Genomic DNA, 6,725 nt, shown 5'->3' with positions numbered 1-6,725 from the left:
TGGAGATTCCTGTTTGAGGCGAGGCGGGGGGGGGGGGGGGGGGTGTGAGAGGGTATTATGGTCTTCGATGTCTCATCTTGGTCAGGAGTTAGGATCTTCAACACCTCCTGACCCTTTTCAAGAAAACATGTTTATCCTAGTTTACTGGCTTCCTGCCACGCAGAGGCACTCTGGGATATTTAGGACTGGTGACATCACTTCCTGTGTGTGTGTGTGTGTGTAGAAGGATTGGTGTAGTTATGGTGGAAGCTATTTGCGTTTCAGGGAAATTGAAAGTGTCACCGGGGAGAATGCTGTAGAGGAAGTACTGAGGGGATGAGTCACTTTGTCACGGATGATGAGGCTACAGAGGACATAAGTTTACCGCTAACTAAAATAACACAAATCTAATGACATGAAATTAGAGAGAGGCTAGGAAGGAGGCGTGGAAAGCTTCATGTGGAAAATCTTTAACTGTGAAAATCTTCAAAACATAAAATAAATATAGTCCAGGATTTTAGTTTTTTTTACATCGGACACTAAATAACCAGATTTTCTTCTAAAATCAGCCCGATTTGCCCGTGATTTGTATCCATCAAAACACAAATTTAAGCGGTCGGCGTGTTTCGCATTCCTGAAGACGGCCTATTGTTGTCGGGTTTCCTAAGTGGTTCTGAGACTCAGACTGTGTTTGTGTCTGGATGACTTTCCCACATGGGAGCCTCCGCATTGGAGCACTCAGGGTTTCCCCTGTCCAATCAGACGCTGCCTCTCCAGAGGGTTGCCGGGCGGAGAATGCTGTAATACGATGGAGGCGAGGTTTTATCGATGGAAACAATCGTGGATTAAATAATACCAGCCCCTTCAGAAATAGAACAACCTCCTTATTTACCGGGCTATTTTTGTTCTCTTCGGAGAACTAGGTGTGAGAACCTTTTACTGTTGATCGAGTGTGTGGGGTGTGTTTTTATGACCTCAACGATCTAGGCCTTGTTTTGAAATGTACCATGTATCCTTGTACAAAGAAAGTCCAGTACAGTTCAAGACTTTGTCTTGTTTAGAGTCTACTGTACTCTACTGTAGTCAGGTATTGTCTGGTCTCGTTTGGTCCTGGTCTAGTCTGGTCTGGTCTAGTCTGGCTCTGGTCTAGTTTGGTCCTGGTCTAATCTGGTCCTGGTCTAGTCTGGTCCTGGTCTAGTTTGGTTTGGTCCAGTTCTAGGCTTTGTCTAGTCCAGTCAAGTCTTATTCTTGTCTGTGCCAGAGAATCAATATCTCCTGAGAGCCTCCGACCCTACACACACACACAGCTCTACCCACAACACCATGCTTTTGACACCACCCCTAAACAAAGAACCTATTGGTTCTTTAACCAGTTCATGATGGGTTCCTTAAAGAAGTAGGGTATGTGATGAGGTTGTAAGTGGAACCACTAATGGTTTTACTATGCTTTCTGGCCGTGGAAGCCTCAGTTCAAAACTGGAACATTGATTTTAAAGTTGCAAGTTCAAGCCCTGGAACCAATCAGACGCAGCGAAAGACAAGCACACAGCTAAGGAAACCGGCTCAGCCAATCAGGAGTGAGTTAATGACATGGAGAGGAAGTTGCATAACACTCCACTAAAGTTCAAGATACATACGACCAAACAGGCCTTAGAAACAGAGCAAATACTATCCTCACATCACCTTAACACCAGTTTTAGCTCTGTTGAGAACCCCATACATCCAAGCCCTAAATCAGCCCAAGGTTGTGACTTGCAGAAAAACAACCGCGAGAAAACAGGAAGAGGCTCCAACGAGCGGCACGACCAACAGGAAATGAAAGAGATATCGAGTTTTTCTGCGACGCAGAAGATATCCTTGACCTCGGGGAGGAGGGGGCATGACCTGGAGGGGCGGGGGACAGCAGCCGCTGAAGCAGATAGCTCCGGGGACTGGAGCCCTGCTGACGGATGGTGTTGTTGAAGTGAGCGACGCTGTGGGCAGGCGGGTGATGGAGGGGAGGCGGAGGGAAGGGGAGGGAGGGATCAAGGATGGGCGATAAGGATGGCAGCTGTGTCGCGTGAACACGCACACATGAACACACACACATGAGCACACACACACACTTCGATGTGGATACGCGAGGACAACAAGAGGCAGAAATCACACACACACACACACTCACAAACACCTCTTCAGCCCCTGCGTTGTGAATCTATGGATAATTATAACTCCATCATGGAGGCATTATGAAAGCTGGGGTGAGATCACAGGGGGAGATCACTGGGGGTGATATGGGGACCACAGTACCAGGACATTTTGTCTCTGCCAGGGATCCACAGGACAAAGGGACAGGCACACACACACACACACAGACACACACACGTACACACACACACGTACACACACACACACACAGACACACACACACACACACGTACACACACACACACACACACGTACACACACACGCACACACACACACACACACACACGTACACACACACACACAGACACACACACACACACACGTACACACACAGACGTTGTCACCGGAGGTTAACACTGTTGTGTTTACAAACACACTCTCTTTACTGAATTCCACAGATATTGAAATAAGCAGGATATCTATTACCAAGACACACACAGATAAGCACAGCTCTTTTTGAGGGGGGAGGAGAGAGGGAGGAGGGGAGAGAAGACTCAACTCTGAAGGACGGGGGAGAGGAGAGAGGGAGGAGGGGAGAGAAGACAGAACTCTGAAGGACGGGGGAGAGGAGAGAGGGAGGAAGGGAGAGAAGACAGAACTCTGAAGGACGGGGGAGAGGAGAGAGGGAGGAAGGGAGAGAAGACAGAACTCTGAAGGACGGGGGAGAGGAGAGAGGGAGGAAGGGAGAGAAGACAGAACTCTGAAGGATGGGGGAGAGGAGAGAGCACCTCCACGTCTGAACCTCAGTCAGTCTAACACTGTTGCTGCTGTTCCCACCGTCCTCCAGGAAGGTCACCCCTGCCGTTCGCCCAGGGTAGGGGGGCCAGCAAGCGGGTTTAGCCCTCATGAATCCTTCATAAGGGCCTACAAGCCCTCAGTGACAACCTCCACTGGGATTGACCGCTGGCCCTGGGCCTGATCTCCTCTCATCTGTCAGCGAGATCTTATTCGACTGCATGGTGGAGACGCCCTCTTTGGCACTGATCTGGGATCAGTTTTCATCAAGTCCGTCCTCATCTGAACCGCGGGAGCAGGGACACCCAAGTCTGGTTCAGAATCAGAATCTAATATCCTGTACTGTGCCCCCCTATATAATCCTTAAAATCCAGTTATATGCCCCTATATAATCCTTAATACCCAGTACCCTGTCCTGTGTGACTGTCCCTGGCTCTCTTGGACCCAGGGGAGTTAAAGGACCAGCAGGATTGAGACCGTTTCCATGACACGTCCTCTATTTCACCCTCACTGGGGCAGTCAATTGTTAACTGATACCTGGAAGAAAAATGTCTCAAGATACAGGGCTGGTCAGAAGCAGCTCCTTAGGAGTGTGTGTGTTTGTATGTGTGTGTGTGTGTGTGTGTGTGTGTGTGTGTGTGTGTGTGTGTGTGTGTGTGTGTGTGTGTGAGAGAGAGAGAGAGAGTGTGTGTGAGACTGTGTGTGTCTGTGATAGAGAGAGAAAAAGAGAGAGTGTGTGAGAGAGAGAGAGAGTTCTGAGGACAAGGAAATCAAAAATCTGAATCTGTTGCAAGTTTTCATTCAGCAGGAAGGAAAACTGTCCATGTCAGCCTGTTCATAGCTGCATTCAGGTTGCAGAGAGAAGTCAGGATGTTTCACAGACAAACCCACCCGCAGAAACGATGATGTATTAACTGCATTAAAGGTAATAAAGGTAGCCCTTATTACCCTGTACCTTGAGCCCGTATACTAGCACTTGCCTCTCCTTCACAGGTTCAAGGTTTTAATTGTTTTTCAATGTTAATTTAACAACTCGATTTAACCGTCACAAATCTGATATTATCTGAGAGAATTAAACTAAAATAGAATTAGCTTTCTCAGATATTTCCTCGTGAACTTCTTGTGGAAAGTGCAAGCAAATTACTGCAAAGAAAATTTGGTATTAATGTTATGATGTAACACAATACCAGCACGTCAACAGAAAAGTTATAATCAATCTAGTCCTCTAACTGTCATCTATCACTGGGATCGGCTATGAATGCAGGTCCAATTCAAGACACATGACAGTTCACTTACTTAAGAGATTCATTTTGGCAGTTGACTCGTTGAAAACGTGCATAGAAAAAGCGATGTGAAAAAGTATTCCAAGAATCTTAGAATGAAAAACTAAGACTGGACATACCAAGAGTCTAACCAGAGCAAAAAGAGTGACTGCACTTAGATCCACGGAAAGTTCATGCTCTAGAACCCTCCCTCTCAAGGGCTGGCTTCACTCTCGTCGCGCACGCTCGTGTAGTTCAACACAGTCCTGCAAGAGAAGCGTGTAGAGTTGTGACCGATCGATCGATAGTCAAAGTCAAACGCTCAAATCCTTTCCGTCACTGGCCATTTATGGTAGGATTTTATTAAGACTGTGTATATTTTCACTTGACTTTACCTGCCATTTGAATCGGTATTTCCCCGAATTTCCCGCATCCAGGTCACCTGTCATTCCACGGGTACCTGCTGTTACCATACTGCCCTAAGCAGGTAGAACCCGCTTTACTGGAAACCGTTAAGTTCTTATTTATTTATTTTTGCACAGCCAGCTAACCAAAATCCGTGTTTCCTGAAAGTGTATAGAGGCAACCTGTCAAGAAAGCTGGCCGAAACATATTTCGAAAGTTAGTCAATAGTAAACTAGATTAAATCTGATTAACTGACACCAGAAACCGACACTAGTTTTCCTTGTGAAATCCGGCGTTCTCGCCTCCAAAGAAGGTAAGATGATATTGCCTAAACAAAACCAAAAAGGCCTACCGCTGAACAACGACTGGGCGCGAGGAACGAGCACTTTCACGCGCGAGACATAATGACTTACAACATCTCAACAGTCAAGAAAGCTCGCTAAGGTCACGGATAGTTTTCTAAGAGGCTGACAAACAAATGAATGAATGACAAATGTTAGCTTATCAAACACAATAATGCCTGAAGGGGTCCACTTGACATAGCTGAGAAACTATTTTAAGAGTTTCCTAGAACTGAATTTTCGCTATCATACAACATTGCCATTAGCAACACTGACTGTTGAAAACATTTTTTCCTGAATTTAATGTTTCAACACAGAAATGCATACACAAACACATACACACTTGACCGATTAGGGCTTGATATTATTAGCCCTTTGCCCAAACAGCAGCTCTGTGAGAGAAAGACAACATACTGAGTTGAGGTGTGGCTGTGTATTGGGTGTGTGAGTGTGTGTGTGTACTGAGCGTGTGTGTCTGTGGCCCAGTGTTGTGTGTATGTGGGTGTTTGCAGGAGGTGGCAAAGCTACAGGAACCACAGTGCACTGGCACCACATCTGAAGCTGGGAGGTGTGGGAGGAACACAGAGAGAGAGGGAACCTCTGTGAGGAACACAGAGAGAGAGGGAACCTCTGTGAGGAACACAGAGAGAGAGGGAACCTCTCTGAGGAACACAGAGAGAGAGGGAACCTCTGTGAGGAACACAGAGATAGAGGGAACCTCTGTGAGGAACACAGAGAGAGAGGGAACCTCTGGGAGGAACACAGAGAGAGAGGGAACCTCTGTGAGGAACACAGAGAGAGAGAGAACCTCTGGGGGGAACACAGAGAGAGAGGGAACCTCTGTGAGGAACACAGAGAGAGAGGGAACCTCTGTGAGGAACACAGAGAGAGAGAGAACCTCTGGGGGGAACACAGAGAGAGAGGGAACCTCTGTGAGGAACACAGAGAGAGAGGGAACCTCTGGGGGGAACACAGAGAGAGAGATGCTCTTTGTTTCTTGGCTGCGGCACAGACAACTAGCTAGGGCTGACCGACAGGAACAGGAAATAACATCGCCAAACATTGAGTTCTTCTTCTTCATGAATGAGTGTCTATCTAGCCCCCACCTCCTCACCCCCATCGTGTCAGCACAGTTCAGGTTCGGTTCAATGTCTCACAATATAATCTAGACATGCTGGGGCTTGTCAGTTCTTTGAAGATTTGTATGTGGGGGTGATGTTGGCCTGACATATACTGGGAAATAATTTGCCCCCATACAAACACAGTGAGTATGTATGTTTACCAGTCGATGGTTATGTAACCTCTGCCCGGCATGTGGTAGGGCTGGTTTCACACCTGTGTGTGTGTGTTGGGAGGGGAGGTGGGGGTGCCAGCCACAGCCTGCCTGCATCCTGCACCTCTTCCCCCCTCCCCTCTCCTCCCCCTCCTCCCCTCCAGACACCCCCCACCCCTCACCCTACACTGACAGACAGCCTCCTATCTCCTGCCCTGGGACCATCCGGCTGAGTGAATGAATCTGTCCCTGCCCGAGCAGAGGTCCTGTCCCTGCCCGAGCAGAGGTCCCCGCCATCGTACAGCAGGGGGCAGGGGGCAGAGAGACTGGGGCAGGGGGCTTCCGGGACCAGGGAGCTGGCTGGTAGGCCCTGACGTCAGGGAGAGGGTTCCGTCTGCAGGGTTCTTATTCTGCGGTTCTGGTTCTAAAGAGTCAGCGGAGGAATGAGGCTGTCAGCGGGTGGGGTGAGGGCGGGGTGGGGTGAGGGCGGGGTGGGGTGAGGGCGGTGAGGGCGGGGTGGGGTGAGGCCGGGGTGGGGTGAG

At 48.5% G+C, this 6,725-nt stretch overlaps 1 protein-coding gene across 1 annotated transcript in view; it reads right to left on the bottom strand.

The window, feature by feature from the left end:
• exoc3l2b (exocyst complex component 3-like 2b) overlaps positions 1–6,725 on the bottom strand; it is a 30,535-nt gene that overhangs the window by 21,193 nt on the left and 2,617 nt on the right. The window lies entirely within an intron of this gene.

The sequence above is a fragment of the Hypomesus nipponensis genome, chromosome 15 (assembly GCF_054491055.1).
Source record: "Hypomesus nipponensis isolate SF chromosome 15, ASM5449105v1, whole genome shotgun sequence".
In the NCBI taxonomy this organism is placed as follows: domain Eukaryota; kingdom Metazoa; phylum Chordata; class Actinopteri; order Osmeriformes; family Osmeridae; genus Hypomesus; species Hypomesus nipponensis.
The sequence above is the reverse complement of the archived record's forward strand: the minus strand, read 5'-3'. Positions and strand labels throughout refer to the sequence as shown.